Source organism: Colobus angolensis, unplaced genomic scaffold (genome assembly GCF_000951035.1).
Source record: "Colobus angolensis palliatus isolate OR3802 unplaced genomic scaffold, Cang.pa_1.0 Scaffold214, whole genome shotgun sequence".
Classification (NCBI taxonomy): Eukaryota; Metazoa; Chordata; class Mammalia; order Primates; family Cercopithecidae; genus Colobus; species Colobus angolensis.
The window spans coordinates 5,711,222-5,720,383 of NW_012115311.1; the positions used below are offsets into that span (position 1 = coordinate 5,711,222).

General features: G+C 38.9%; 1 protein-coding gene across 1 annotated transcript in view; it reads left to right on the plus strand.

Annotated features, from left to right (window-relative positions):
• Positions 1–8,388: 8,388 nt before the first annotated feature.
• DCLK1 (doublecortin-like kinase 1) overlaps positions 8,389–9,162 on the plus strand; it is a 354,978-nt gene continuing 354,204 nt past the window's right edge. Inside the window, exon 1 of the mRNA XM_011943027.1 lies at positions 8,389–8,640. The gene's annotated coding sequence lies outside the window, so the exon portion shown is untranslated. The remainder of the gene's footprint in view (positions 8,641–9,162) is intronic.

The following is a 9,162-nucleotide window of genomic DNA, read 5'->3' on the forward strand; positions in this document are numbered from 1 at the left end:
CATTGTTTAGACTTTAATTTCAGTTGGTTTCTTTAATTTTTACAAGTTCTTTTTGATACATTTTTTTCAAATGTTATTGGTCTTTTTAAAAATCCCTTGCTTTTGGCTTGAAATCTTTATCCTCTCTTCTATTATGTTAAACATACTACATATATGCATATATTTTTATATCCCATGTCTGATAATACCACTATCAGAAGTCATTTTAATTCTGAGTTTATTTTTCACTTTTTTCTAGCTTATATTCCTGATGCTTTCTTTATTAATCTATTTAGTGTTTCTTCCTCCTCTTCTTCCTCCTCCCCCTTCTACTTCTTCCTCTCCCCCTCATCTTCCTTTCTTTTCTTCACCATTACCCTATAATCTTTAGAAGTACATTAGTAACAATTTTTTGAGACTTGGCTTGAAGATGTATTTCTTCAGTGAGGACTCAGTTCACTTTTCCTAAATGCCTGAAAACCGTTTTAAACTGAACTGAGAGTTTCAAGGCTTTTTAGGTCACCAGGACAGTATGAATTTAGGCTGCAAACCTACATGAGGCCCAGAGTGTATACCTAAATTCTTAGGGAATATTTTCCTCCTTAACCTAAAACAAAATTTTGAGATAGGCACCCTTTCTCTGAGAGTGTATGGGGTTCCCTTTTCAGCACTTCATGATAAGCATATTTTGGGTTTTGTCTCCAATCTTCCTGCATTAGGAGGCTATGAAAACTAAAGCTCAGTGCCCTCAGGGTAAAGCCAGTTTGAGTTCTTTTTCCCTTTGTGTGTGTATTTGTTACTTGAACCACACCCACAGATCTTTATCAAAACAGTATATTCTATCATTTGACCTCACATTTTATTAGAACTAAGAAGGGTAGGAGAGTTTTTCAGAGTTTGGTGTCACATCCATGCATACTAGGTTAGTGTTGTGAAAGTTCTGAACACTGGGTGGGGTGCAGTGGGAGGGGAATATGTTTCACTCTTTGCACAGTTTTTCAAACTATTTTCTTGAATTTTCTTTTCAAACTACAAAGCCAGAAAGTGTTCATGCAATAGGGCATTAACAGAGAGATACACAAAGAAAAGGGCAACAATCTGTTTCCCCAACTATTGGCTCCTTAACAGCGAATATTTACACTTTTGGATGCATGTTTATCCTTAGCTCTGTAAGCTCATACAATTATATGCAAACAGATACACAATACAGATTCTCTTTCTTTCTCTTCATTACCAAATAATGAGATCATACTATAAATATCTCTGCCACTTGCCTTTTCATATAACAGCATATCATGTTCCTCCATGTCAATATATATAGCCTAATTCATATGTTATTAATAGAAGCATGTTATTCTGCAGTATGTATATATGTGCTCCAATTTATTCAGCCATTTCTCTATTTATAAACAGTAGTTTTCCTGCCAGAATTTTACCATTGATGGTAGAGAAAGATCAGCAATGAACATTCTAGACACAAACGCTTATGTACTGGTGCTTTTATTTTTGTAGAATAGATCTTGCTGGATCAAAGACTCTGTTTGCGATTTGCTTTCCAAAAAAATTATAGCTGTTGTATAAGAGTGTCTTTTCTTCCATATTTTAGCCAACAATATATTTTATCAGTCTTTCTAATAGATGCCAGACTGATGAGGGGAAATGTGTCTCATGTTTGCCTTGTTTACTTCGACCTGAATTTTCAATAAGGTTGAGCATCCTTCCATATGATTAATAGCCATTCACCTCAACTCTAATGTGGAAAACTGCATACACTTTATTCATTTTTCTATCAGGTTGCTTGATGTTTACCTATAAATTTCTATGGCTCTTTGTAAGTTAGAAAGAGTAATCTTTGTCTGTCATATATATTTCAAATATTTTTTTCCAGCCTATCTTTTTTTTTGACTTTGCATTTGGTGTATGGAAATTTTCATCAGTTTCATTGAGCTATTAATTTACGTACAATAAAATTGACCTGTTTTTAGTGTACAACGTGGTAGATTTTGACAAATGGGTAATGGTATGTAACCATCACCACAATGATGATATAGAAGTTTCATTATCCCACGTATTTTACCTGTGCTTCTTTGTAGCCAATCTTTTCCCAACTCTAGCCCTGTGACCACTGATCTAGTTTTCTTGCCCTTTCTGGAATTTCATATAAATGAAATTATGCAGCATGTAGTCATTTGTGCCTGTCTTTTTTCACTTAACATAATACCTTGAGATCCCATGTTGTGTGTATCAGCAGTTCCACTTTTTAAATAACTGAATAGTGTTCCATTGTATGCATATTCCACAGTTTGTTTATCCATTCACCAGTAAATGTTTATTTCAGTTGTTTTATCTAATATGAATAAAACTGGTAAAAAAGTTTTAAACACAAGTCTGCATAAACATATTTTTCTTTTTCTTGGGTATATATCTAGGTATGGGATTGATGGGTCATAGAGTAGGTACAAAAAAACTGGCAAATTATTTTTCAAAATAACTATTATTTTGTATTCCAAACAGGGATGATGAAGAACTTTAGCTGCCCAGCCTCCTCCCCAACACTTGGTATCATCAGTCTTTTTATTTTTAGTTATTCTGTTGGGTGTGCAATGGTATCTCATTGTGGTTTGGGTTTGCATTTCCCTAAAGACTAAAGATGTTGGGCATTCTTATGTATTCTTTGGTGATGCATCTATTCAAATCTTTTGCCTTTCTACCCCTCTTTTTTGTTCTGATCCCTGCTGAGCTGTAAGAGATCTTTATTCTGGATGCAAGGTCTTTATCAGATATATATTTTGCAAATTTTTTTGCTACTTTGTGGCTTGCCTTTTCATTTTCTTAACAGTGTCTTTTGAAGAGCAAAAGTTTTTTAATTTCATAAAAACCATCTTAACTAATTCTTACTTATGTTTCATGTTTTTGGGTCTTCTCTAACCTTTCTATAGCCAAAGGTCACAAAGATGTTTTTCCCATATTTTATTCTAGAAATTTTATTGTGTCAGTTTTTGCATTTAGATTTATGGTACATTTGAGTTAATTATTAAGTGAAAGAATTTATAATACAATACATTACATCCATTAGCATCCTACATTTTTCTATTTAAAGTTACACTTTTGGTATATATACATATACATGAAAAAATGTAGAATATATATGTACTAAACATATTTTGATTTTTTTTCACTTAAAAGATTACCAACAGCAGAAATGTAGTACGTTTTCTCTTTGTTTAAAAGATATCTTTGAAAATCCACTTCTACAAATTAAATTAAAGTTTAAAAGACTCCTTGGGATACATTAAAAACTTGCCAATGACTCTTTGACTTTACTTATAAAGTTATTCAGTCTACAGGTGTATTTTATAAAAGGACAAGCACTATTGTATGAGCCCCTAATTTAAAAAATCCCAGGTGTTTCAGGTGAGGTCTGATTCATGCTTAGAAGATTTAACATAACTATTGTGACTTCTTAAATATTTGTATTCTATAGAATCAGTGAGAGTTCTTAGAAAATATAATTATATAAAATATAATTAATAGAGTAGTATACAGTACTTTAATGTAAGTATACATTAATAAATATAAAAAGGAAATTATTTGTCTCTCAAAAATTTTTGCAACTAAAGAGTGTGGCTCAATAAAGTTCTATTCAAAAGCATTTTAGGGCTTGGCATGGTGGCTCATGCCTGTAATCTCAACACTTTGAGAGGCCAAGGCAGGTGGATTGCTTGAGCCCAATAGTTCTAGACCAGCCTGAACAATATAGTAAGACCTCATCTCTACCAAAAATAAAAAAAATTAGCCAGGTTTGGTGGCAAGTGTCTGTAGTCCCAGCTACTCAGGAGGCTGAGGTGGAAGGATCACTTGAGCAAGGGAGGCTGAGGCTGCAGTGGGCCGTGATCATGCCACTGCACTCGTGGCATGGGTGACAGAGTGAGACTCTGTTTCAAAAAAAAAAAAAAAAGATGTATTTTAGCAAAGGTGACTATTTTTGAGGTTAATTTTAGGATCCTTAAGTAAAATTTTCATTATTTTGGGGGAATTACTCCATGCCTTGGGGCAGTGATAGAATATATAAGTAAGTATACATTCTTAAGTTACTTTTCTAAAATCCTTGTGTCAAGAATAACCTGTAATTTTACATAATTTTATTTTTCACTTGGAGATGCCATATTTAATCCATGGACTTAAAGAACTTTGCAGATTTGAATACTTTGCTAAGTTCAGATTCACTTCTCTGCTTAAAATCCTTCAGTGATTTTCTTTTTCTTTAGGACAAGTCCATATTCCTTAATAAGGCCCTCAGGATGTGGGGTGCTGGCCCCTGCCCACCCTTGCAGCTGCCTCTCTCCACTCTCTCTGCCTGTGCCCCAGCCACTCTGCCCAGCTCTTCTTCCTTGAACAAGCTGCTTCCCACTCAAAGTCTTCACTCAGCTGTTTCTTGTGCTTGGAATAATGCCCTTCCCCCAGCAAACTTCAGGTGTCTGCTTAAATGTTACTTCCTTAGGGAAGAAACGCTCTCCTTGAAGTTATTTGTGTTCTTTTCCTTCATGGTACTTAAATAATTATTTCTGTAAGTATGGGTTTAATCCAATCTCCCTACAAGCTACCAATGTCTGGGCACAGGATATTTGTAACTCTATCTCATGATTGTATTACTTTTACCTAGCATGGTGCCTGGCACATTGGATACACTCAAAAATTACTTATTAGATGAATGGATGAATGAATGAAAATTTATGTGGTCTATGAATACTCATGACCTCAAAATGGCATTGAAGTCAAGGATATAATCCTTGATATAAAAATGTGAATTTTTCCTATCACTGGATCTCTAGATAATTATTTTCTGGAGAGAACATGTTGACCTCTAATTACTTGAGTACATTGAGAGAGTCATTGGCCATCTGCCATCAACCTGGAGAGAGACTGTGGGCAGTAAGGTGATGGAGCCTGCTGTGACCATGTTCTGTTGAAAGTTTTTATCAACAACTGAGATGATGATGTTGGTGCAGTGCTAATCAGACTGATAGGATGCTGGAGGGATCATTCAAGTATAATATGCCCTTATTAGGATCCAAAAGGATCTCACTCAACAGATTTGAATGGGGGATCAAATAACAATATACAACGTTAATAAAGGAAAATTCCAAGTGGGCACTGGACTTAGGTCCCCCAAATCTAATTGAACAAATGCAGAATGAGGGGTCTTAAGAGCAAAACATGTGAAAACCTTGGAGATTTTTATTGACTGGATGAGTCAATAGCATGGCATGCCTGTCAGAGACATTGATTAGATGTTAGGCTCCTATAATGGAAGCACCGTGTCAACAGTCAATGAAGTCATGGAGCTTCCCTAGTCAGACCACCCCTGCTGTGCCATGCCCAGTTTTGGGAGGCAGATGTGGAGGGAGATACTGACAGCTGCACTGCTGTGAGCATTTCCAAAGATGTCAAATGAGAAGCAGTTGAAGGGCTGAGGATTCCTAGTTAATGAGGAGTCAAATTTGGGAGAAAGTAATGAGACTGTCAAGCAAAAGCCAAGACCATTTGATTTGTTCTCCACAGGTCTAAAGGGTAGACCCAGGGTGCACAGGAAAATTCCAGGGAAGTGGATCTTAGTTGAATTTGAGGAGCTGTCCAGCAGGGGAGTGGGCTGTGCAGCGTTCCCCTTCACTAAAGCAAATTACATTTAGGCAGGAAATGAAGAAAAGAGCTTTCGGAAGCTCTCTGCTAGTTTACAGAGGTTCTATCAGAGTAGTAGGGGCCTTTCTTCCTCTGTGCAGGTCCAGAATCTCATGTAGTTTGGATCTCAGCATGTTTGGAGTTCCAAACCAAAGGTAAACAGCCAGTTAAAACAATTTATTTTAAAGATCTCATTTACTATGTCTAGAATTCCATGATCTATCCTAACACTCAAAGGGATAATCTTATTCCTCTTCACTTTTGCCACAGAGGCAACAGAATGGAGGCTGGAAGACAACTTGTTGTGGAGCGAATTCATGCACTGGGGAAAAATTGATAGGCTTCTGCCAAGGTCTCACATCACCGAGTTTCTGTGATTCTAGTAGAAGCCAGAAGTATGTTCTCTGTAATTAGAGGGAATTAGATAAACTATCAGGAAATGCCATAGTCTTCAGAAGAAAAGATATACAAAGGAAAATCAGACTGATGATTATGTTCTGTGAAGCTGCTTCTCACAATTGTGGCAGCCACTACATATACACAGTCCCCCAACCCAGGAGCACTATATGCCCATAGCCACAGAGGAGAGATTATGAATGAGCCAGAGCAAATCCTTCCTCCTAGAGGGAAAAACAGGAAGTGTATCTCTTCCTGCTCATATTCTCATTCTACAGTTCTACTTGAATCTACGTGATTAAGCATATTGTTTATGAACAAGGCAGTGAAAAGAACCTGAGAGGCGATACATGGTGAATTAAAAAGTATTATTCTGAAGAATAATGGTTCTCTGTCTCTTTCCTGGTTTGCACTAAAACCTTACATTCAGGAAGACAAGCACACTTAGATAAGATTGTCCATCCACTATGTTGCCAGAGGTTAAAGTGCAAATGTCCTCATGAGAAGTTTAGTCCAAAGACACATTTGAGGGGATCCATCACTAAAAGAAGCAGTGTTCATGATAGCAAGGAGTTAACTCTCTGTTATGAAGTAATAAGCTCTTTGATTAAAAGACTGCATTTTCCAAAAAAGATTACACTTTGCACTAGAATTTGGTATTGCTGTATAAGCATATGGCCTTAGCAATTGAAAAACTGACTTGAATTTTAAAACATAGGGATTTTAAACCTTGAAGTTGGGTTTGACATTTTTAAGCTACATGACTGTGGGCAAATGATGTAACCTCTCTATGTCTAAATTCCGTCATCTGTAAGATGAGGATAATAATGTCAATGCCTACCTTGCATGGTTCTTGTGAGAATGAAATAAGAAAATGTATAAAAGCCCCCAGCATGGCAAAAAGCAAGCACTGAGTTAATGGAAGCCACTGACAGAGCTGGGGCCTAGTCATTTTCAACCTGTAGGATACAGAGCTGTGTCTGCTTGGGGAGGCAGTTGGCGTACAGCTTAAATAGCATATGCTTTTGGGAGCTAGAGTGAGATCTCCATTACTTTCAGATGATCCTGGGGAAAAGGATATATTAATTCCATTCACTTCTTTGATCAATACCTTAGTGATGTAAAGGAAGTAGCATTCGATTTTGAAAATTACTTGAATTAGGAGTTTTCTAGTTAAATTTCATTTCAATAAGGAATTATTGTTGAATATAAATTAGATTTGCCAAAGGCTTAAGCTACCCTGGAATGAACTTCAGTACCAGCCTGCTGTCCTGGACTAAATGATATGACCATGACGTAGGGCCAATGTAAACTATTTAATGTGCTCATCTACTTAATTATCAGTTACCCCCTGGTTTTCTTAAAGAGCTAATGATGCTCAACTATTTCTAGTGAGAGCACTTTGCTACCGAGAGACTCAAACACAAAGGTGTTTCTCTGAACACATTATATGCATGTGCTAGGAAGAGGTAAGACGCTGGTGAGTTACTTAAAGCTCTTAAGAAATGACCCTAGTAGAATATCCGTAGGGGTTAAGAGATGAAATTTATTTCCTGGCTTAGCATTTCGGAAGAAATCACTTGGCATTTGTCATTGGCAAGATAAAAAGAAGCTCTGATTTCTGTTCTCCAGAAGATGTACTTGGCTTCTTCCTTTCTCTTAATTTACCCCCATGGCTCTCATTTTGCATCAGAATGTGAAAGAATAGGCTTACTACTTTGCATTTAGTTAATTTGTTGAGTTCACTGTACTCTCATCTCTGGGCTATTAAATAGTTCAAAAATAAATATTGCATCACTTGTGGAATATGTAGCATGGATCTCATTTGAGCTGTGTTTTAAAACAAATGGTAATTATTTAGCATTTACATCATACTTGGAAAGTATTTCAGAATAGTACTTTTTAATAATAAGTAGTCAAATACATAACTGGGATCAATGGACAAGAGAAAAATAAAATTTTAATTTTCCATTGAAAGGTGTAGGCTCAGGAAGAGAGAAAAATACTTATGTGTATTTGTATACTTAGGTGTATTTGGGACAAACACAAGTCGTGGGCGACAGGATTGAAAGTCAGATGAACTGGATCAACATTCAGGCTGCATACTGAGCCAGTCTAAGATTTCACTGAAATCTGGGAGCTGCTCCCACTCCCTGGACTTTTGTGCAAAGACTGGAGGAAGCTGTGAACAGCCTGGGCTAGGAGAACATTCCCGCTTTGGGAGGAGAGGCTCGCATGAGCTCATGGGGCTTTCCACCGCAGACCCAGCCTTGGCAGCCACAAAGTGTCCAGTAGTGAAACCTGGCCCTTAAGTTCTCAAGGGCCTGTTGGAACATATTTGACTCTAAGCAGAGGTCACTATTCCAAGGGTGACTCATGTCTTGGGGTCAAGTGGAGATGATGGGTTGGGATCCATGAGCAGATAGAGCTCTTCCCAACGTAGGGGGCACCAGAGTGCATAGCTTGGGAGGGTTGGTCATCCGAAGAGGCGCTGCGTGGATGCATCCCGGGCAAGAAGGATGAGAGGGTGATCCACTGGCTTCCATACCCTGGGAAAGGTGTCAGACCGTGAGGTCACATCGAAAGGTATGGGTGTGGGTACCTCCCTCCCTCCCTCGACGGTGGGGGCCTCATCTCTGGGCCATATCACCTCTCTGCCTTGCACACTTCCTGGCTCAGACTCAGCCCTGTCCACGTTCTCTTCCACCATCTGATCTGCCCCCACCTCCCAACAACCACTTCTGGGGACTAGGGAGGTTTAGGGGTGTAGTCAGGCCAGATGCACGAGGTCGCTGCGGTGGGAATAGGACGCTGGGAGAGAGGAGGACCTGGAGCGCAGCCGTGGTGGGTGCGCCCTGCCAAGAAGGGCGGGGGCGACGGGGCGCGCACGCGGAGGAGGAGGAGGTGGAGGGAGAAGGGAGGGCGTGTGAGCGAGAGAGACAAGAAAAGGGAGCGCGCCTGCCGCCGCCGCCGCCCTCCTCTGGAGAGAGAGGCTGGAGTGAGGCTGTGCGAAGTGCTGCATTTCAATGAGGACCGGCCGAGGCACATCCCTGCACTAGTGGCCGCAACCGAGACGCCGCGCTCCAGCAGCTGCTGCCGCCCAGCCCG